Raw genomic sequence first — 24,077 nt, 5'->3', positions numbered from 1 at the left:
CCACTATGTTCTCTCTGTCCTTCCCAGGCATAGACACTGGGGGTCATGGGTCACTTCAGATCCAAATCTGTAAGGGGGAAATCAAAATGATATCAATAGAGAAATCTATTCTCTAAAATAAAACAAAACCAAAAAGCCACCAAATACATTGAGATCACTGCAGAGGGTGAGGGTGTATGTGTGTGTGTTGAGAGATCACTGCAGGGGTGTGGGTGTGGTTGTGAATAAATCACCACTTGTAAAAGTTCTCCATTAGATACTGAATGACTAAACTGTGAAGTTCTGCAAATTGACTTTATGCATAGGAGTTTGAAGCAGCATGGGCTAATGGCCTGAGCTCAAGACTAGAAGCTAAAAGTTCCCAAGGTATAATCCCAGTTTTGGCATTGATTTGCCATGTCTGATTTTTCCCCCATTTGCAAAATGTAAATAATATGCTGTCAGCGGTTCGCAAGCTTCGTTGCACTGCAACCCCCTTCTGACAACAAAAATTACTGTGTGACCCCAGGAGGGGGGACCGAAGCATGAGTCCACCTGAGCCCCGCTGCCCTGGGGAGGAGGGGCTGCGGCAAAGCCAAAACCCGAGCCTCACTGCCCCAGACAGGGGGGCCAAAGCCAAAGCCCAAGGGCTTCAGCCCCAGGTGGGAGCCTTGTAAACACCTGAACCCTGCTGCCCAGGGCTCAAGCCATAGCCTGAGCCTCACGCCTCACCGCCCAGTGCTGAAGCCCTCGGACTTCGGCCCCAGGTGGTGGGGTTCGGGTTTTGGCTTCGGCCCCAGCAATCTAACTCCAGTCCTGGTGACCCCATTAAAACGGGATCGTGACCCACTTTGGGATCCTGACCCACAGTTTGAGAACCCCTGCTGAATGTAAGTCAGTGCAGCTCCACTGACACAAGTAAGGATCTGGCCCAATATTGCTTACCTTACAGGGTGTTGTGAGGATTAATTAATTGAATCTATATGATGCTGAAGACAGATTACACTAAATGCCAAGTATTGTCATATTAAAATTCTACAGACACCTGCAGGAGGCTGTTAGTTACTTAATCTGAGAAATCAAGAAAAATTGTTAAGTAGCGGAAGAAACACTAGTCAGAAATTAAGCAAGATCTCCAGCTGCCATCACCTCCTGAGTGCCAGGTCAGGAATAACGACGGCAGTTCTGGTGCAGCTGTTATTCCACATAGCAAGCAGAATTCAGATTAATTATCACACTGGGCCTGATGTTTATACTTTATCCTTTCAGCCTTTCCCTAGTTTCAGTGCTCCTTTGTCTAGTACTCTTAAAAGGTTGGAATAGCTGATCTGAGGCTGATCCAGTTTTAAGTGACTGTCTGGTTCAAGTATTACATTTCAATTTGGTGCTGATCTGCCCCAATCCAGCACCTCTCCTTCCCCACCTCTAGCATGCCAAGGTATAAATGCTGCTGCAGCAGGTCTCCCTTCTGTTGAGCACTGCTGTGAACTTTTTTTAATCAGACTTGCCAACACTGCTGAACATGACCCTCAGTTCTCACAAGATTTTAGCTTACTAAAGTCCTACCATTCACTGTGATGCCTTGTTCTTAAATGCAAGTGGAATATGGGTGCAATCAAGAGTGATCTGAAAAAATCCTGCACCAGCCAATGCCCCTGGGCCTAAGCCATTGTATAATTCATACTTGCAGACTCCAAGGGAGACAAGTGTGCTGTTGAATAGATAATCTGGAAAGAGGAACAGTATCAGTGTATTATATATGTAGAATGGGAGGGCCCCAGAAAAGAGAAGGGACATGCCCTAGGCCAGAAATCTATGTTTGTGACACACCCAGGCAGGAAGAGAACATTCATGCTCACTGACCCTGATTAGGAGAGAGTATCCCTGTTTTTCTAGCAGTGAATTTGCCATTTTTCCACTCTTATACTTCAGAGTATTTCAGTGTACTTCAACAGATTTGAAAAGGTGTGTCTGTTTTTCTTCCCTAATATCTATATTTATAGCTTTCCAGAGTTGGCAGGTGCGCAAAACAGAGAAAGGAACATGTGTTGGATACGAAAACATTTTAAAAACATCACTGTTTTTTGCCTCCTATGAAAAAGACAACCCCCATTTATTAATCACAAGCAACTCAGCATGCCAGATTCACATCTAGGGTAACTCCACTGATGTGTGCAACCCAGCTCTCCTTTCAGTGAAATGTTTGTCCCCTTTGATAGAGGCAAGCACAAAGCCGGTAGAGTTCAAGCAGGAATGCATCTGGTCCATTATTTCATGTCTTAAAAACAGGTTAATAGATTGACATTGCACAGATTGTTAGTACTCTTCTAGCACAAGTTTTAGTTTTGCTTTGTCAGAGATCTGTGAGACTCTTGCAGAAATTCCAATAGTCCTGCTTTGACTGGATATAATGATGTTTTCACAAAGAGCAAAGTTTAGATAGACTAATAGATAAGGAAGAAAAGGTCACTTGAATGAAGCAATCTGAGGCAAAATGTACATTCTGAATTAACCAATCTGTAGACTTTGAACAAAGCTTTCCTCTCAGATCCACACACTTCTTTCCAAAAATGGGGACTGGTCGAGTGACTAAAGCACAGGACAGAATCACGAGAGCTGGCTTTTATTCCTGGCTCAGCTACAGACTTGCTGTGTGACCTTGGGCGAGTAATGAAACCTCTGCAGTTCCTCATCTGTAAACATGAATAATAGCTACCTCCTACCTCACAGGTTGAATTCATGAATGTTTGTAAAGTGCTTTGACGTCCTTGGATGGACGTGGATGTAGAAACACAAGTCAAAGAGCTACAATACGGTATTGTTCATTTATCGATCTATGATACTTCTGTGGTTCCCACCTCCATTATGGTCGTATCCAAGCGTCTCAACATCTTTGTCGTATTTATCCTCACAGCACCCCTGAGAGGTTGGGTAGCTTTATTGTCCCCATTTTAGATATGGGGAACTAAGGCACAGAGAGACTAAGGGCTTGATCCTGCACTACTGAAAACAACAGGAGTTTTGCCATTGGCTTCAATGGGAGAAGGATCAGGATCATTCCTTTCTATGCTCTCCATATGTGTGGAACTCCCACTGATATCACTGGGAGATCAGCACACTGAGCAGATGAAGGTGAGAGAGAACATGATCTAAACCAAGAGTTTTGCTCAAATATATTCAATTCAAGTGTTTGTAAATGCCATTCCTCCACTGAGCTCAACATATATACACAAATAGTTTAATTCACTTACTTTGTTTCCTGTTTGTTGTCTATAAATGTTTGATAAGAAATAGTTAAAGAGCTAAATAGTGATATTATTAGATGCCACTCTTCTTCAAAATTTGATACTAAGCATTTGTACTATAAAAAGTTTTGCTTAATCCTTGATAACTTGACACATGCATTTAATATCAGGTTTGCCTCTATGTTGACATTTGTCATAAGATTTCTATTAATAAGTTTGTTTACTGAAGCTTTTTCCCCTCCACATCCTGCCACCAACATTGTGCACAATCAATCAGTTTTAATTGTACCTCTTCTGGCTGTGAAATGGGAAGATGCTAAATTTTAAGTTCCTTTAGGATCTAGTAATTAGGCACCAAGTTGAATGACCCTATAATCCACTTACCCTTAGTGATATAATCACCAGTATAATATTCAAATAGAAAAAAGAGCAAGCAGAACTTTGTGTGTTTACTCATTAGTGGTCACATCTGGTTGCAAAGATAAAAGGGCTGCTTCCACAACTACAGGACTCAAGCCTGAATGACAATCTATATCTTCTAGTTTATTTGAGGCATTCTCAATCTTTTGTATGGTTGCATGATAGTTTACAAATCCAGTGCAGTATAAAGAACTGGACTCTAGAGTTTAACTTAATTATGTTTGTCCATGTATTTTGCCCATTCATGCCAAGAAGTTACCCCTTTTCAATGTACTATCTTAAGAAAATGGAGTATGTAGTGTTTATAGAAATGATTGGCTGCTAGTATTTAATTCCGGACAATCAACTGAATATACAGCTTGTTACATAAAACTTTCCTAAATATTTTCTCTCCACTGCTGCTATAAGAATGCTTGACCTAATGCTCATTTCTTTTCTTGCCATTTGACTTTTAAAATCCAGGCCTACTCAAGCCTGTACATTTGCAACAACTGTACTTTTCCTTTAGCTGTTTTACTGGTTGAGGATGATGCAGGCATTTCATCTGATACATAGACATGATTGCTGGTGCACCCCCAAGCACAAGCTATTAATATCATTTACTGCAGTGGGGGACTCAAGCTATTTCTTGCCATGCAACTAGATAAGCTGCATATTTGTAAAAGAAAGGGGCAGATCATGAGCTAGTGCTCCTGAGAGCAAATTACCATAATAAGAACTCCATTGTTCAGTAGCCAGGCAGATTAGCTGTTGTCCCGACTGAATCTGGTTTATTGGGAAGAAGATGCGACTGCTGTAAATTCTGGCTGCCACCTCCCCTGTTACATCAGCATCTGCAGCAATGGCACTTTTTCGGCCTCTGCTTTTTGAGAAGAACTATGTAGGAGAACTATCAGGAAGGGGACACTCCATACTGCATCCTCTGTTTCCCCTACTCCTTTCCCATTTAAAGTCATCAGCCTGCTTTCCTGATTCTCCACCAGGAACATTTTGGGCACCCCACAGAAAAGACAGCCATTTATTTTTTTCTTCAGGCCCTGGAACATTTAGCAGTTAAAAGTACAGCTGACCATTTTTAACACTTAAATTTGCAACATTTATAGAATCTCCCTCAGAAGAGTTTCCATGAGATGCCCACCCATACAAATCACTCCCTCTGTGAATTCCGTTGCAAGCTTGACAATGCTGCTGACCCTATGTGAATGATTCAGCCAATGACAGTATATCACAGCTAACAAAGTTTACCTTTGGAACTTCTGATATCCCCTTCATTCCAACATGCAAGTCTAATTTTCACCGGCAAAAATCTTAATACTGCTATAGCAACAAGTTATTTTGCATTTTCTTTTATTTCACTTTCCACATCACTCCATTAACTATACTTTGTATAGGTTCTCTGCATGTAGGACATTTATGTTCTGGCAACACTCACTGATTTAATAGCTAGAAATGGTAAACCTGAAAGCCTAAATCTGATAATTTTAAGGTCCTTTCTCATGATGTCTCATTGCCATAGGGGAGAGATAATGGTCGCTGGCAGTTTATTTTGCTTTCTTTTCATAACATAACCCCTACCTCCCCAATTTAACACAGGATGCAGTGTGAATTTCTGCCTGCAAAGTCAAATCATACATTCCAAGTGGTTACAAAACATGCTCTTTTGTCAATCTCATTTCAGCTACCATCATTTTTCTAGAGAATCCTACACATCAGATTACAATAGACTATAGTTTCTGAAGGACATTATTCTAAACTGTTGAACACAGATTATTAATTATAAATTGAATTATACTAACTCATTAGAAATGACCAGATAACACTACAAAGGTACAGACAACAAAATAAGAGATTTGGCTGGAATGTCTTTTCAAAGAGCTAATTTAGCAGATTTAGTTGCAATCTTATAATTATTGGCTCCGCTGTCATATCTATTACTATGCTCCCAGCCACTGCTGAATATATACATGTTGCAACATTGAGCATTTCTTGCTATCTAATCAAGGAAATCAGTACGTCTTTTTAAAAATGAAAAGGCAAAAGCTATGATATTTTCATACTGTACATTTACTGCTAATGTTGCAAACAAGAAGCCAAATCAAAATCTAATTACACCTAATAGCTTTCTTATTACATTTAAATTCAAATGGAGGTTGAGCATCCAGGTAGGGCAAAAAGATCTTTCTGCCCTATCTTCAAAGGAGTCAAAGAGCAACAGTTTAAGAGGCTGCAAGCACGCCTGCCTGGATTACCATGTTTTGATCTCCATTGAGGAAGCCCTTGCACATCTTTAACTGGCTCACCTCAGAGTTCTCCATGAACACAGAAGAGAATTTCCCTGTTCTTCATATCCTTCTCCAAATCCTTTGATTCTAGTTATGACTACATTAATTTATCTACCTTGTCAGCTAGAACCCCACCTGCAAGAATAGCTACTGTAGTTCTGTTCAAGAACTAGTGATCCTTTCATGCACTTTGTTACAATCCCTTTACATTTCCACAAACAGCTACCCAAGATCTCTGGTTTATGGATGACACAGCCCTGCTGAATCACTTTGCTTTCCTTTCACCATTATAAAGAGGCCATATGGAATAAGTCAAGTACCAAAACTATGGTTACGAAGCTCCAGATCCGTCATCTTCTATTAAAAAAAAAAAATCTAGACTCCTCATTAACAACCAACACAAAGCAAAGCAAACTGCCTGCCAAGTAGGGCCCTTTTCCTGGTCAACATCTCCGCTGCACTGAAGTCACAGACCTCTTGTTATTCCAGAGTGAAGGACTAACACTGTTGGCCTACTGCAGAAGCTGAATGGATCTTGCTGGATACCAAAGTCTCCTGGAAACGGACAAACCTCTCGCTAAACATAAGGTGGGAGACAACAATCTATCAGCACTCTGGCCTCAGATTCCTTTCCTTCTACTGTCCCTCAAAAGGCCACCTTGGTATGACAGATGACCTATGACAGATGAAGGGACATGGGAGGACATTAGATCACCACCAGTGGTGATCCAGTACTGAATCTGACCTATTGCAACACAAGATGATCTTGCTTCCTCTAATGGGGCTCTTCTACAGATCAAGGTGCATGTTTTCAAATATGATCTCAAATTGTGGGTGCCCAACTTGAGATACAATAGGTTTGATTTTCGGAAGGGCTGAGAACCCACACTACCAAAGAGGAGCTGCAGGTACTCAGCATCTTTCAAAAATCAGTTTCAGGTTGGTCATCCAAGAACTGAAGCACCCAAACGTGGAGGTCTTGATTGAGAATTTGGCCCTAAGAGATCCTTCTCATTTGACACAGCACCTGTAACATCCCAACCTGCAGAACTGTTCTGAGTGGTGGCATCAACCCAGAATGCTTCCAAAGAATGGCAGAGTCTGCTGTTTCTCACATGGAAGAGCTTTCAATCTATGTTGCAGATAAGACTGATCAGATCTGTAGCAGTTCTTCCTGGAGCCATAGTAGAAGCATCGGAGCTGGGGTAAGCAACATTTCCTTTCCCTGTTTGACTTTCAGTGCCTCACTTGGAGTTTCTAGATATACCGCAAGGTCTGCTCAAAACACCTGTGGGTTGGACCCAGGCCCTCATGATGGTAGAATGCCTTCTCTTTATTTACAGAAAGAGGCCAAGCTGCTGGTAACACTTATATGTTGTGAATTAGGTTTTGCTCATCTGTTCACAGTAGGTAAGCCAGTCATGTGATTAACCACCCCTTTCTGGAAAGGTAATTGAGAAGGATGTGACAGGGCATCTTCAACATCTGCTATCCTCCAACTCGTTGGAGTCCAACCAGTCAGTTTTCATATCTAGAAACAGCATTACTCATCTCAGGTGATGAATGTTCTGCTTGAAGCAATGAAGAGAGGCTAAGTGTCATTGCCAATACTTGATTTTTCATCCTGTTGCTCATGAGATGCTGCTGAGCTGACTGCATGAGGTGGGGCAGACAGATTTTTTAAATGGTTCTACTTATTCCTTTCAGAGACATCTTACAGGATGGTGGTGAGCGAGTGACTACTCTACTTTCAAGGCCATCAGTTGTGAAGTTCTATGCACTCCACTGGAAGGGAGCACCCTTTGGGATAAAAAAATACTTCCTTTGAAGAACTGTTAACTTCTTAAGTCTTTAGGGTTTCTCTTAGAAGTGTCTTCTCAATTTGGTGGTCATTCCTCCTCCTGTCTGGGCCTCACATAACTTTCACGCAGTCTCTCCTGCAAACTGGACCTGAGGATCATCATCCACACCAGTTGGACATCTGATTACGGAGTAGCTGTTGGTGTTGTTGATGATGGTTCCGGAAGCAGACCAGATTGGGAGGCTGAAGCTTACAGCAGTTTCCCATTGCTATGTTACATAACCTCACATGTACTGCAAGCCAGAAAGGTTGCAACAGGCTCTTCAAAATTAACATAGGACACTACAAGCCAAATTTTCTCGTGGTATAACTCCACTGAAGTCAATGAAATTACTCCAGCAAAGAATTTGGCCCCACCACTTTAAGTCCAAACTCTTGCACTTTCAAGCACTTCCAAACCTCAGGAATTTTCCTGGTTCCAGCCCCTGCAATGAAGTTTCCCTTCTTTGAGCTCACTTAGCCATCCTGAGTCCTAATCCAGCTCCCTGATTATCAACTGGTTCCCCTAGAGATGGTTCTGCAGCTCCCAAACCTGCTGCTTTTCTTGGGCCCTTTCTGACTAGATGAAAGGCTCCTTGTATAGGCCTCACTCAAGTCTCCTTCTCTTCTCACCCCTCAGGCTGAATTCCTGGACTCTCCCTCTTTACATTATAACTGCTTGACTCTCTCCTTCCACTGCTGGCCAAAAGAACATGGCTTCCTCCTTGCTTTACCCCAATTACCTACCTCTGGTTGGTTGGGAAAGCGCTTGTCCTGTTCTCTTTATATTCTAATTAGCTGCCCATTTTCTGATTAGCCCTGAAGCTGCAGCAGACCAGCAGCACAGAGTCAGGTTCCTTCTGGAAAGACATCAATAGCCCTTTTCATTGGCTATTGCAATGTACAGAGGCCTATCAGAGCAAGATTGGAAATATTAGCAGAGAATAACGATTCAGCTTGGAAAGAGGCAAGCTACTACATGTGGGAGAAAATAACTCACAACACACGTGCCCAGTAGGGAAGGATAGCCTGGGAAGCAGTACTATCTAGGACTATACTGCCTCATCTTTACCTAGCAAAGCCCTCATAAGCAGGATCCAGTCACTTTCTAGCTGCAAGGCTCACACACAAAGCAACAGCATTGAAGGCTGTTTTTAAAAAGTAATGTTACCTACTTTAACTTAGCACCTACAAAACTAAGTATAAAGAATGGATGCAGACTGCCACTTCTGTTGTTCCAATCATTCAAAAATTTGCTGGTGCTGAAGTGCGCTGCATAATTTCCCCTAGTATTTCACTGGTACCACACATTTCTTCAGTTCTTTGCAAATCAGCTAAACTGATGTCCCTTTTAATGCTACAGCATTCCTGCAGCCATATGCATTGAACTTTCGAGAGCCAATAGAGGAACCTTGGCTGATTCACACTCCCCCAGGAATATCCTATTACTCTAAAAGGCCCAATACCAGATCTCATGGAAACCAGTATAGCTGACCATCCTGACTGACAGGGATGACCCAAATACATGTCTTACTTCATGCTTTAACCCATATCTGGCTACAACAAATCACCAATGAGAAGATATTCCAATACCACGATCTTGTTTACAGCCAGGCCACCTCATCTCTGCCCAGTTTACTCACACACCGCTCATGGCTGAGTCTTTTCAGTTATGTGACAGGCTGCCACAGATCATATTTATGTTTAAGCCTCATGCTATCAGAAATGCAACAGTTACTCATTCAACTAAAAATGGAGTCTTACCGGAGTGACAACTGCTAAAAGTTTTCTACAAGGCCCTTCATGTGTCATTACTCCCACTTACCTCTTCCATACACATTTCATCTGAACCAGAGCATACATGATCAAATAAATCAGAGTGCTTGGATACCATGGAATTAGGCAGCACAGCAACACTGCTGATAGAAGTATGTTATCACAGCAAGCCTGTAGGGATCACCAAGCCCACAACTATGTTCCTGATGTTGGGGACTCTACAAGTACCAAAACTAATCTTCAACTTTTATTGTGTGGGGGGAGGATATAGAGGGAGAAGGGGGAGATGTATCTTGCCCTTTTCATTAGAAATGTAAGTCAATCAGTAATGTTCAAAGTTAGTTAGTGATTTTTCCTTTAAAAAGCCATGTGTTAGTTATGTTCTTCCCACTCCCACCCTCTAGTTGCATAGTGCTGGGTTTTGGAGGCCTGTGAAACATAGTCCTGGGTCCCTCCACTTCCAGAAAGCCTACAGACCAGTTCACAACTGTGAGAGGCTGCCAACAAGGCTGCTCTGAAAGCACTAAGACTGTCACAAGCTCCCTTTTGGTTGATGGCCAGCTGCCTGCAGCTAATGTGGCCACAAGGAGGAACAACAAGGAGTCTGGTGGCACCTTAAAGACAAACAGATTTATTTGGGCATAAGTTTTGGTGGGTAAAACACCACTTCTTCAGATGCATGGAGTGAACATTACAGATGTAGGCATTATATAATGACACATAAAGGGAAGGGAGTTACCTCACAAGTGGAGATCTAGTGTTAACAGGGCCAATTCGATCAGGGTGGATGTAGTCCACTCCCAATAATAGATGAGGAGGTGTCAATTCCAGGAGAGACAAAGCTGCTTTGCAATGAGCCAGTCACTCCCGGTCCCTATTCAAGCCCAAAATAATGGTGTTAAATTTGCAAATTAATTTTAGTTCTGCTATTTCTCTCTGAAGTCTGTTTCTGAAGTTTTTGTTCAAGTATAGCTACTTTTAAATCTGTTATAGAATGTCCAGGAAGATTGAAGTGTTCTCCTACTGGCTTTTGTATGTTACCATTCCTGATGTCCGATTTGTGTCCATTTATTCTTTTACATAGGAACTTTCCGGTTTGGCCAATGTACATGGCAGAGGGGCATTGTTGGCACATGATGGCATATATCACATTAGTAGACATGCAGGTGAATAAGCCTCTGATGGTGTGGCTGATGTGGTTGGGTCCTCTGACGGGGTCGCTAGAGAAGATATGGGGACCGAGTAGGCAATGAGGTTTGCCACAGGGATTGGATCCTGCGTTGGTGTTTCTGTGGTGTGGTGTGTAGTTGCTGGTGAGTATTTGCTTCAGGTTGGGGAGGGTGTCTGTAAGAGAGGATGGCCTGCCTCCCAAGGTCTGTGAGAGTGAGGGATCATTTTCCAGGATAGGTTGCAGATCATTGATAATGTGCTGGAGAGGTTTTAGCTGGGGGCTGTACATGATGGCCAGTGGCGTTCTGTTATTTTCCTTGTTGGGCCTGTCCTGTAGTAGGTGATTTCTGGGTACCTGTCTCACTCTGTCAATCTGTTTCCTCACTTTCCCAGGTGGGTATTGTAGGTGTTTGTCTCGGTCTGAGGAATTGGAGCAAATTCGGTTGTATCTTAGGGCTTGGCTATAGAAAATGGATTGTGTGATGTGTTCTGGATGGAAGCTGGAGGAATGTAGGTAAGTATAGCGGTCAGTAGGTTTCCAGTACAGGGTGGTGTTTATGTGACCATCACTTATTTGCACTGTAGTGTCCAGCAAGTGGATCTCTTGTGTGGACTGGTCCAGGCTGAGGTTGATGGTGGGGTGGAAATTTTTGAAATCCAGGTGGAATTCTTCAAGGGCCTCCTTCCCATGGGTCCATATGATGAAGATGTCGTCAGTGTAGCGCAAGTAAAGGAGGGGCGCTAGGGGATGAAAGCTGAGGAAGCGTTGCTCTAATTCAGCCATAAAAATGTTGGCAAACTGTGGGGCCATGAGGGTACCCATAGCAGTGCCATTGACTTGAAGGTATAAGTCATCCCCAAATCTGAAATGGCTGTGGGTGAGGACAAAGTCACAAAGCTCAGCCACCTGGTGTGCCGTGGCCTCTTCAGGGATACTGTTCCTGACAGCTTGTAGTCCATCCCCATGTGGAATATTGGTGTAAAGAGCTTCTACATCCACGGTGGCCAGGATGGTGTTTTTAGGAAGATCACCAATGCATTGTAGTTTACTCAGGAAGTCGGTGGTGTCTTGAAGATAGCTAGGAGTGCTGGTAGCGTAGGGTCTGAGGAGAGAGTCCAAATAGCCAAATAATCCTGCTGTAAGAGCCGATGCCTGAGATGATGGGGCATCCAGGGTTTCCTGTTCAAGGAGGAACAGTTCAGCAATATGAGATGCAGCATGGGTTAGTGCTGGAGCTAGTTAAGGGACTGCTGTGTTCTAATTCCCAGTCTGCCACTGACTCCTGCTTTTTAGCCCTGGTTAAATCATATAGGCTTTTTCCTTTAGTTTCTAGAAAGTGGGATAGAACATGTCTACTCCACAGGGCTATTTTGACGATTAGATAATGTCTGCCTAGTGGAGTATAAAAATTATTTATTAGAAAGAAAGGAAAAAATAAGAATTGTTATGGACTGTCAAGAGCCAGGGTGATAGAAGAGAAGGAGGAGCATAAGTTAGAGAACAGAAGGAGAGTAAAGGCAAAGCCAATATGATGTAGAAGAACAAGGGGGTAAACAACAGAAAATGAGGTGAATATGAAGGAAGGAATTAAAAAATAAAAACTGTAGACAGACTTGAGAAAAGAGATGGCAATGATTAGATAGGTCAGATATGGAATGAGGAAAGGGAATAGGGAAATGGTAGAAGGCAATGAGTAAGATTACAGCTTTTAGGCAGAGGGCTATTTTGAGTACTTACACTATAGCTGGCATCTCTTGTTTCTAAAGTTAAATAATTGGTGGTAATAAAAGACCAAAAATAACCTAAAATTCACTAGGATGTGCACAAAGCCCTTCCATGACCAGGTACCTAACAATGCCCAAATGCCAGTTTAATTTAGAGACTTCTCCATTGGTTTTTTTATTTTAGGATCTTGGCAGCTACTCCTAGACACTCGCACAAGCAGCTGGGCTCCACCTTCCCTGTAGGCCCAATGTTTCCCTCTTCACTTCAAAAAATATGAGCTAGTTACAAAATATCTTCTTGCAGACCCTTCTCAGAATGCTACAGCTGGTCCTGGTTATCCTACTAGGCAGAACTCAGTTACCTTTGGTGGCCATAAAAAGGTGTTTTGCAGGCCTACCTCTAACTTCCAAAGTCAGCTCCTGGCAGTATTTTGTCTGCCTGCCAAGGCAAATGTTTTGCATAAAACAAAGACCTTCGGGATCCCTTTGCTAAGGAGTAGAGCTGGGCAAAATTTTTGTTGACAAATAGTTTATTCGCCAAAAAATTCAGTTTTGGGTCAACCTCAATGCCACAAATTCAGGTCCAATTTGGCAGATAATTTCAGCCAAAAATAAATTAAAAAAAAAAAAAGTCAAAATATTTTGACATTTTCTATACAAAATGTTTTGACTTTGTTTACAAACAATTCTTTTAGAATTTAGCTAGATATTAAAAATTAAAAAGAGTAATACATCTGAAAACTCATTTTTAATTCTTTTGTTTTTTAGGTTGACCAGAAACAAAATTTTTGGCCATTTGTGGTATAGCCACTGAACTGAAAAGTCAATCATTCTCTCAGCTCTACTAAGGAGTACTGCAGTTGCCCATGTTGATTATTGCAAGTCTTTGGTGGCTGTAGCTAGCTAGTTGGTACTAACTGCTTGTATAACAGCTGTTGGGCTATGAAGCAGTAAACACAAGGCAGTGTCTGTATGGATATGAAACATACAGAGTTGAACATAGGGTTTTTTTGCTAGGTGACACATCTTTGTTTTCTTTTACAGCCTTGCTTTAGACTGACATGCAAGGCTGTACTACAGTATTATAAAAGATTCTTGTTCCTTTCAGAGGCTAGCGGAGGAAGGGAACGTCTCTACTTCTTTCCTTCTGCCGGTGAACAGAGGGCACAGATAGTGGTGTGGTCTCCCTCCTTGTTCTCTCCAATTCTGACATGGAGAACCATCTCTTCCTCAGAGTAGGAGATGGATAGTCTTCTCCCAGATGACACACCTCTTTTGTCAAGTGCTTCTGCTTCTCCACATATTGGTGGGAAGACTGAGGCCCAGAAATTTCTCAGCTAGGCCCCAAGAGCTTTTGCTGCTTCCATTTAAAATTCCACTTTCAGGAGTATCTTCCCTTCACCAGTCTTGATCTAGGAAACAAGCACTCCCCATCAAGCTAGAGAATGGGAAGTAGAGGAGAAATGCTGTCTGCTAAAAACAAAAGAGGGGAGTTGTGTTCCCCTTTCCCCTTGCCTCTCCTGGTATTTTTAGAAATAGATTATGTCCTTGGTTTTTATAATTTCCTTTAATTTTGTTAACATGGATATGATCACTGACCTCTGGAAGAGAGAAGGCCTGACTAACAGTGAGCCCTAGGAAATATGGGGTCAGGGCTCCCTTTGTGCTAATACACATTCAGTATATAAGTGTCTGCAATCTAGTGTGATGTTTATAATGCCAATAAAAGTTACTGGATTCAGTCCAGAAGCCAACATGAACTTTAAATATTAGCATCTATCATTTATATGAAAATCTTTATATATAAAGATATATAAATATATCTTTATTTTCCTATAGAAATGGAAGGCCATATAAATACTAAAGGCTTGATTCTGCACTGCCTTACCTTGTTGATCCTTTACATCAACACATGAGGGTGTAAGATGCCATATTTCTTATTTGGGAGCCATACATACTCATTTTCCTCTGGTATACAGAACCCCACACAGTGCAATGCAGTGGGGAATTAAGCCCTCAGACTGTTCATGTGGAGTATCAACTTGACAGCACTGGAAACCAAAGTAGTTCATTTCTTGACCACAGGAAGACCCCATAATGCCCTACCAGTGTGTCTCAACCTGCCATGGAGGGATCAACATCTAGGCATGAGACTGAATTTTAAGTTTCTATAACCAGTCATTCTTTGGCTCCTGTTGAGATTGCTAATTAATGTGTTGGTCATGGTGTTATTTTTGCTGTAGATACCTGTCAACTGGAGACTTGACTGGAACCACCAACTAATTTCAAGTACTTAAGCCATTAAATGGTAACAGCTTCAGATTAACGGGCAATTAATTCATGCCCTAAAAATAAAGGTCTCCACGCCCTCCAAGCTAACCTGTCCCCTCGCCCCCAGCTCTCTCTCTTTTATACTATTTTATATTATTTATACTAACTATAGTCCCAATACTTAGGTTTTAAATTTTTTTTTACAAAACTACTGTGTTACCATGTACGTCATTATCCAAACTGAACGTAAATAGACGTTATGGTTTTTTCACCCTTTCATTCAGTGAACGATGTCTGAGTTCCCATCAGTGCAGCACAGAGACATTTTACATGAAGTAAAAATTGTTGTTTTTGAAATCTAAAAACAACCCTTTATGAAAACTTCTGTAAACATGGCAGTGTAATAAAACCAACAAATATCTAAAATGTTGGGCCTAGAGGTAGTATGCCTGTCGGGCCTGATTCTGAGAAACACAGAGATGCCACATTTCCCATTAAGGCAATATTTATGTGGTGGAGGCACCACAGAAGACCTTTTATGTGCACTTTGGGTGAATGGGTGTCACTCTACTTTTCGTAATGCCCAGCTAAATGTAACTCACTGGCAACTGTGTGTTACATATCTGTGCTGATCCACAGAAGACATGAGTTGCTACTTCCCCCTAGCTATTGAGTCTTGGCTCCTGAGCTAAAGCTATAGCAGTTCTTGCTTTTATTTCTGGAGGTCTCCAGTTCAAACCCCGCTGTATGTCAGCCAAGAGGATGGGTGTCATATAAGCAATAGTAAGTGTATTAATTAGTGCTCTCACATGGTCTGCTGTACCTTATTGCCCAACTATTTTATAACTAAGGGGCATGTACAGCCCTAGATCCAACTCCCATGAATATCAAGGGGACTTTTGTGCATAGGTCTGATGTAGTCTAGAGCCCCAAGAACTGTAGTAGTCTGACCTCCACAATTTTTTTTGGAAAGCAGAATGCTGCACTTAGCAAATGTTTGTACATTTGACTAATACGTACTGAAGCTGTACTTACACATGTAACTCCAGCAGAGTGCATTCATGAGGAAAACCATACAAGCTACAGGTTAATCATTCTCTGAACGTCAAAAGCCAGGGCAGATTAGGATGTACAGCGTGTTGGCTGGGCTACAAACCAAGCTGTTTTAGTATTAATAATAAACTTCTGAGGCAAAGAGATTTTTAATAGCTTTGTAGCACTTCTGCCGAGTCTGTGTAGGTATGGAGATTCTCACTCTACTGATTGTAGGGGGGTGTCGCGGGGTTGATACATCCATCACCCTTTGGGGCGCAGGGGTGGGGGTCGTTATGGCCCCACACTTGCATCTGTAGGGTTGTCCCCGGTCTCGGGGCTGCATGGCCCTGTGGCCTTAGTCAGATGACCCTTGAGGTCAGGGCAGTGCGGCCTGATGGCTGGAGTCAGTAATGGCCCCTCCTGCTGGGGCAGTGCAGCCTAGCGGCCAGAGTCAATAGTACTAGGGAGCTGGACCACCACCCTGTGGTGGGTGGTGGCCAGGATAGGGGGACCTGGGCCCTACCTCTTCACTGGGTCTCAACCCAGGGCCCTGTAGGTGGTGGGATTGCCCGCCACCTGCTCGGCGGGGATCCTACCAAGCCTGTCTTCCAGGGTCACTTCCTACCTGATGCTCAGCAGTCCACTGTCTCCGGGTCTCCACAGTCTTTCCCCTCTGCGTGGCGTCTTGAGCCTGAGCGTAGGGGTCCATCTCTCGTTGGCTGGCCTTCGCATCCTGGAGTGCAGGCAGTCCTTCCCCAGGAGTCAGCAGCACACCTCCTTCCTCACTGATGGTCAGCCCAGACTGAGCCACTCTGCTGCCTTTTATATCCTGGCTCCAGTTGGAGCATACCCAACAGAGCTGAGGGGGCAAGAGAGAAGGGTTAATCCAGGGATCAGCAACCTTTGGCATGCAGCCCGTCAGGGAAAGCCGCTGGCAGGCCGGGACGGTTTGTTTATGCAGCATCCGCAGGTTCGGCCGCTCGCAGCTCCCACTGGCCACGGCTTGCCAGTCCAGGCCAATGGGGGCTGCGGGAAGCAGCAGCCAGCACATCCCTCAGCTCATGCCGCTTCCCGCAGTTCCCATTGGCTTGGGTCAGCGAGCGGCTTCCTCTGGCGGGCCGCGGGCCAAAGGTTGCTGATCCCTACGTTAATCCCTGTTGTACTGGTGCAGGGTTGTTACACTCCATCACAGGGGGAAATAAAAATATTAAGAAAGAGAAGAGCTTTTATTGCATTGCTAAAAACAAAGAATGGTGTGGAGAATTTTTCTTTTATTTAGTTATATGTGTTTCAGTAAAGCAGATATTCTGCCTCAGTAAAAGTGAGCTGGTCAGTATATTATGCATCCCCCTCTGTGCTCAATCTACACAGGATAAGAGTTTGTTACCTTATTAGTAGTACTGTAGTGCCCAGAAGTCCTAGTCATAGATCAGGACCCTTTTGTGCTAGGTATTGCACAAACAGAACAAAAAGATGGTCCCTGCCCCCAAAAGCTTACGGGTTAAGTGTAAGACAAGAGACAACAGATTAATACAGATGGGGCCGTAGGAGGAATTAATATTGGTCAGCATGATAGCAGTGGTCTTAGCACCAGTAGCCTAATCAATGTCAAGTTTACATAGGTATCATGGCAGATGAGTGGTTTGAGGAGGGATTTGAAGATGGGTGAGTTGTGGATGTTACAGAACTGTAACATGTTCTTCTTATCTCTGTTCCAGTTACCCCCACCCACCATGTTTTATGTTGTGTAGTTGTTGCACATGACAAGATGTAATGAGTTTGGAGATACGGTATGACATATGTACCCTTCCTCTGCCCTCTCTTCTCCCCTTCCTTAAGAAGTGTCCTTCATGGCTCCTCAAATCAGATTAGAGAGTGTTTAGGGATGGGGGAGAGAAATAGACACTACCACATCACTAAATTTTGCAAAGGGGAAATTGCTTCTCCTACTTAAGGCTGCAACCTGCTCCCATTATAAACCCTTTAAAGTTTGTTTTAGCCTGGAAAATTGCCAGGTTTTCTTTGCAGGCAAAGGAAGAGAAGGTTTCTGGAAAAATTCTATCTACAGAAGTCAATAGGGGTCTGCCTGACCAGACAGTTTGCAAGATTGGGGCCTAATTTTAAATAGTCATTTTTCCTGTTTCCCTTTCATAAATCAAAATGTTGTCAAATGCCAAAAGTAAACAGTTTTTTTCTGATCTCAGTCAGTCATCCTAGCTGTTACTTATAACAACAGCAGGTAAAAATTTGACTGAAGTGTGAATTTTAAGCTGACAGTGGCTGTCTAAATTTTGGCAGATGCTGTAGGATTGCTTGCAGTGTTAGCGGGTGAGAGAGGACCGATGATTGGTAAGGTAATTTCTGCTCTCTGCAGCTCTCACGACAGAAGGCACTATTGCCCAGTGAAGTCAGGATGACAGTTTTAATAGTGTGAAGTCAAATTAGCTTTCAACTGCTGTCGGCTGCCTCTAGGCTCCTGTCACATGTGAGGTTTCAGAGTAACAGCCGTGTTAGTCTGTATTCGCAAAAAGAAAAGAAAAAAGAAAAGCCACAAGTACTCCTTTTCTTTTTGTCACATGTGAGAGGCCTTGTATGGTAGATAACCTTAGGCTAGTCTCTTTGTGAAGTAGTAACTTGGCACAGTAGTAACCCTGGCAGTACTGTAACGCCAATAACAAAAGCCTGTTGAGAGTTAACCAAAGGGTAACCAAAAAGAAAAGGAGTACTTGTGGCACCTTAGAGACTAACCAATTTATTTGAGCATAAAGTGTAACCAGTTCATCCTGTCTGATCAAAGACACTGGTGTGAGCAATATGAAGTACTCAGACATCATAAACCCAGGATGAAATTCAAGTCTCATTGAAATGAGTGGGAATTTTGCCATTTACATTAGTGAGCTTAAAATTTACCCCAAATGATTAATAAAATTATTTTTCAGTTATCTCAAAAACAGACCAAAAGAGATTATAAACAGGATTGGCATGGGAACCAGGGTTTCAGCAGTACCCTTTCTGAGTTTCATGGTGCTATGGTAGATTCTCACTCTACCGATTGTAGGGGGGAAATAAAAATATTAAGAAAGAGAGGGGCTTTTATTGCATTGCTAAAAACAAAGAATGGTGTGGAGAATTTCTCTTTTGTTTAGTTATATGCGTTTCAATAAAGCAGATATTCTGCCTCAGTACAAGTGAGATGGCCAGTTATGCATTCCCCTCTGTGCCTAGTCTACACTTGCTTTCTATTTTCTTGGTTTTGTAATGAATTGAATTACAATTCGTAATTGCTGTGCGAGGACTTTTTGGTTATTTGTTGCCATGAAATTTGTTTAGGTCTGCCATGTTTGTACTAACATGACTAACTTTGAGCAAAACCTGACAAGAATTTTTGGAACAGATTCACAAGCATCAACATCACCAGGTATTAGATATTTTGCCAAAATTTAGCAGTTTCAAGTTATGAAATTAACTGGGGAAAGTTTGACAGCAATGAAACTTATAGATCAGAATTCTCTTGCTGGAATTGTAAACAGGTGAACCTCAGATATAAATATCAAAACCAGTAACTAATTAAACTGTAATTAAAATATACCCACAATCCTGTAACTGAATCTATTAAAATGGACATTGATAAATGAAAACAGCTGATCCTGTCAAGTTGTCAGTAACACAAAGAAAAATCTCTTACCAAGGTTGTTACACATCATTAATTCTCTTCCACTATATTTTTGTACAAGTGCAAAGTATTGTTTTTAAACCGCTAATGAGCATGTAAATGTAGCATTACCTACATATATTGTCATTGTGAAGCCAAATTCTGCAAGTGTGATGGGTTTGTAATACCTCAGATCCTTTGTAAAATTTGAGGAGGAGCACCTGCTTTCAGGGAATAAAAAGTGTTTAGTTTTCTATCCCCAAAGGCACTGACAGAATCTGCCCCATAAAGGGTGAAGAAATTCTTGTACATTCTTGAATACCAATGGTGTATCCGGCACTTTGCATTTATTTAGTAGGTCAGATTCCCACTGTTTTTGTGTTGGTCCGGTGACACAAAGGGAATAGAGAATTGCCCTGAACTAAGAGGAATCCCAAGGTGGTGAAAAGCCAGCATAAAGGGCATTTCTGGGAGTAGCCGGAGTATAATGTGATCCAACAGTCCCTGGTCAGTGAAGCAACCCTTAGGGAACTGGTCTGGCTGGAAGAACTTAGAGCAACCTTTCAATAGGGTCACGGATCAGGGAAATGCCCTGCCACTCCAGGTGCTATTCCTAATGCAGAGGTGTTTTGACACTCTGGTTAGAGTATAGCAATAGCCTGGGAAGCGTATTTAAAAACATTTCTAATTGAGTGTTTGGTAATGTCTTGATGTAAAATGCAGGGCATTTAATCAGTTTTCTGCCAAAGGACACCCAAATTAGTTATTGTTTAGGGTTACTTGCTGTAATTGTTTTTATTATTATAGTCACTAGGAGCACAAATTAAGTTAAAGGTTTAAATGCTTCACGATCTTGGCCCCTTGAAATACAATGGAAAAGAGCTTTCTGAAAATTGTCACAGTCCAACCTATGCTTAAACTATAAGGTAAGCAGATCTAAATCAGACAGGTAGGACTTTGTGCATCATCACCATGTCTAAGAGGACAAACAACCCAATACTCATAATTCCCAGTTGTCTTTTTGTATAGCATTATAGAAATGACTCAGTTAACTGATGGAACAAAACCTCTTTTCTACCGTACACTGTCATGAGCAAAGTACATCTCTCTAGTCTGTTCAGTTTGTGGATGTTTAGTGTGGAATTCAGAAGCATTTGGTATTGGCCCAGCTCTGCTCCCATGGTTCTAACCATCATGCTACTTTCAAGACTGAAAAAAGAAAAGGAGTTCTTGTGGCACCTTAGAGACTAACCAATTTATTTGAGCATAAGCTTTCGTGAGCTACAGCTCACTTCATCTATGCATACTGTGGAAAATACAGAAGATGTTTGGTTTTATACACACAAATCATGAAAAAATGGGTGTTTATCACTACAAAAGTTTTTCTCTCCCCCCACCCCACTCTCCTGCTGGTAATAGCTTATCTAAAGTGATCACTCTCCTTACAATGTGTATGATAATCAAGGTGCGCCATTTCCAGCACAAATCCAGGTTTCTCTCCCCCCCAAACAAACCCACTCTCCTGTTGGTAATAGCTTATCTAAAGTGATCACTCTCTTTACAATGTGTATGATAATCAAGGTGGGCCATTTCCAGCACAAATCCAGGTTTTAACAAGAACGTCTGAGGAAGAGGGGCGGAGGGTTAGGAAAACAAGGGGAAATAGGTTACCTTGCATAATGACTTAGCCACTCCCAGTCTCTATTCAAGCCTAAGTTAATTGTATCCAATTTGCAAATGAATTCCAATTCAGCAGTCTCTCGCTGGAGTCTGGATTTGAAGTTTTTCTGTTGTAATATTGCAACTCTCATGTCTGTAATCGCGTGACCAGAGAGATTGAAGTGTTCTCTGACTGGTTTATGAATGTTATAATTCTTGACATCTGATTTGTGTCCATTTATTCTTTTATGTAGAGACTGTCCAGTTTGACCAATGTACATAGCAGAGGGGCATTGCTGGCACATGATGGCATATATCACATTGGTAGATGTGCAGGTGAACAAGCCTCTGATAGTGTGGCTGATGTTATTAGGCCCTGTGATGGTGTCCCCTGAATAGATATGTGGGCACAGTTGGCAACGGGCTTTGTTGCAAGGATAGGTTCCTGGGTTAGTGGTTCTGTTGTGTGGTATGTGGTTGCTGGTGAGTATTCACTTCAGGTTGGGGGGCTGTCTGTAGGCAAGGACTGGCCTGTCTCCCAAGATTTGTGAGAGTGTTGGGTCATCCTTCAGGATAGGTCGTAGATTCTTGATGATGCGTTGGAGAGGTTTTAGTTGGGGGCTGAAGGTGATGGCTAGTGGCATTCTGTTATTTTCTTTGTTAGGCCTTGTCCTGTAGTAGGTGACTTCTGGGAACTCTTCTGGCTCTATCAATCTGTTTCTTCACTTCTGCAGGTGGGTATTGTAGTTGTAAGAATGCTTGATAGAGATCTTGTAGGTTTTTGTCTCTGTCTGAGGGGTTGGAGCAAATGCGGTTGTATCGCAGAGCTTGGCTGTAGACGATGGATCGTGTGGTGTGGTCAGGGTGAAAGCTGGAGGCATGTAGGTAGGAATAGCGGTCAGTAGGTTTCCAGTATAGGGTGGTGTTTATGTGACCATCGTTTATTAGCACTGTAGTGTCCAGGAAGTGGATCTCTTGTGTGGACTGGACCAGGCTGAGGTTGATGGTGGGATGGAAACTGCATAAGCTATTACCGGCAGGAGAATGGGGTGGGGAGAGAGAAAACCTTTTGTAGTGATAAACACCCATTTTTTCATGATTTGTGTGTATAAAAACAAACATCTTCTGTATTTTCCACAGTATGCATCCGATGAAGTGAGCTGTAGCTCACGAAAGCTTATGCTCAAATAAATTGGTTAGTCTCTAAGGTGCCACAAGTACTCCTTTTCTTTTTGCGAATACAGACTAACACGGCTGTTATTTGTGCTGGAAATGGCCCACCTTGATTATCATACACATTGTAAGGAGAGTGATCACTTTAGATAAGCTATTACCAGCCGGAGAGTCGGGTGGGAGGAGGTATTGTTTCATGGTCTCTGTGTATATAATGTCTTCTGCAGTTTCCACAGTATGCATCCGATGAAGTGAGCTGTAGCTCACGAAACCTTATGCTCAAATAAATTGGTTAGTCTCTAAGGTGCCACAAGTACTCCTTTTCTTTTTGCGAATACAGACTAAGACGGCTGTTACTCTGAAACCTTTCAAGACTGAGTAATTTTGAGAGATTATTGGAGATGGGATAACTAATACGTTTGCTAAATATCTATGTCAATTATATTTGCCTAGCTGAATCAAAGTCTGCCAGATATCTGGCAATACATATTACCAAAAAAATAGGGTTAGATGTAGAAGTTATTGAGACATTTTGAAGTCTCACAAGGGCAAACCAGCCACTCAGTGACAGTATTTAAATTATCAAGTGTGTGCCTGAACCATTTTGCAGCCATTGAGATTGCTTCCTGGGGGCAAGGAGAGGTTTACAACAGATTCTCTCATTATTACAAGGCAACAAGCATTATGTAAACTGTCAGGAGAACTTCTGAATAGGTTTTTATTCTTGTTGATTCCCCACAGAAATGGGAAGAAGCTCAAAGAGAGAACCAAGCTGTTATCCTTAGTAGCTGTCCTCACCTTAGACAAAGATGTCACATGCCAAAACAGTCAGAAATGTACATACATCTCAACAGAAAACAGTAAATAAAGCAGTATCTAAGACTATTTTTGTTTCTAATCACTGGTGTTACTGGTATTGCTCAGCTGATACAGTTGGCTGCTGGGCTTAGTTTTGAATGTATTTAATATTATTCCAAGGGATCTAATTTTCAGCTCAGACTTTAGAAGGGCAGCATAAAAAAATGAAAGAACAGTTTAGTTTGAGGGATCTAAGTACCTCATTACATTATTTGTATTACAGTAATTCTTATAGATCCTAACCAAGATGAAATGGCTTTAGACTTCCAAATAATCATTTGCACTTACAAATGAATATCGGTCAAAGACATCTGCTTTTATTTGACTCTAAAACGTATGGGTACAAAAAAGGTGAACTTTTAACCTTCTGGCTCTCCATGTTTGGAAAGACTATTGTTTTTGTTTGAGCTAGAGAGCTAGGAGTTATGCCTGCCAAATATGACTCACCTTCTCCGTTTTCACCCTTCAAAGAGGTAGCACCATCTCCATTGCTTCTGCCCTTATGTCAGCTTTGCTTCCCAAATTCACTCTCCTCTGCCGCCGTCCCTAACAAAAAAACTAAAGCCAGCAGTAGTAATGACAACATTAGTATTAGTGGCTGATATTTGTCTCCCTTGTAAGGTGCTTTGAGGCCCACGGATGAAAAGCACTGTATAAAACCTATTTATTTTTCTACCCGTCCTGCCATGCAGTCTTCTCTTCCTAAGACCAAATTTAGTTCCTCTCACATCACTGCGCAGCAGACTGCATAGGTAACTTGGAAGAAGAAGACACTAGGTCTTCAGCCGTGTCCAACAGTTGAAGAGGCTGGCTTTAACCAACAGCTAGCCGCAGCTCTTAAATACTGAAAGACAGGTTCACATTACACCTGTTGATTCCATTATAAGTTCCTCTGAATCTCAGTATTTCCAAATAGAACCTCCAAATACAAGTATCATCTGAATACAGAGACTAGTCAGTCACCATCTTGTTCCTTTGTCTGGTTTCTCAAC

The 24,077-nt window shown here is 42.1% G+C and overlaps 1 long non-coding RNA gene across 1 annotated transcript; it reads right to left on the bottom strand.

Annotated features, from left to right (window-relative positions):
* LOC140906655 (uncharacterized) lies at positions 1–23,616 on the bottom strand. Its single transcript, XR_012157193.1, has 3 exons — positions 23,533–23,616; positions 16,369–16,602; positions 1–67 (listed from the first exon to the last, which is right to left on the bottom strand). It is a non-coding gene; the product is annotated as an uncharacterized lncRNA (long non-coding RNA).
* Positions 23,617–24,077: the final 461 nt, after the last annotated feature.

The sequence above is a fragment of the Lepidochelys kempii genome, chromosome 1, assembly GCF_965140265.1.
Source record: "Lepidochelys kempii isolate rLepKem1 chromosome 1, rLepKem1.hap2, whole genome shotgun sequence".
Taxonomy (NCBI): domain Eukaryota; kingdom Metazoa; phylum Chordata; order Testudines; family Cheloniidae; genus Lepidochelys; species Lepidochelys kempii.
This window is presented reverse-complemented; position numbering and strand designations above follow the sequence as displayed.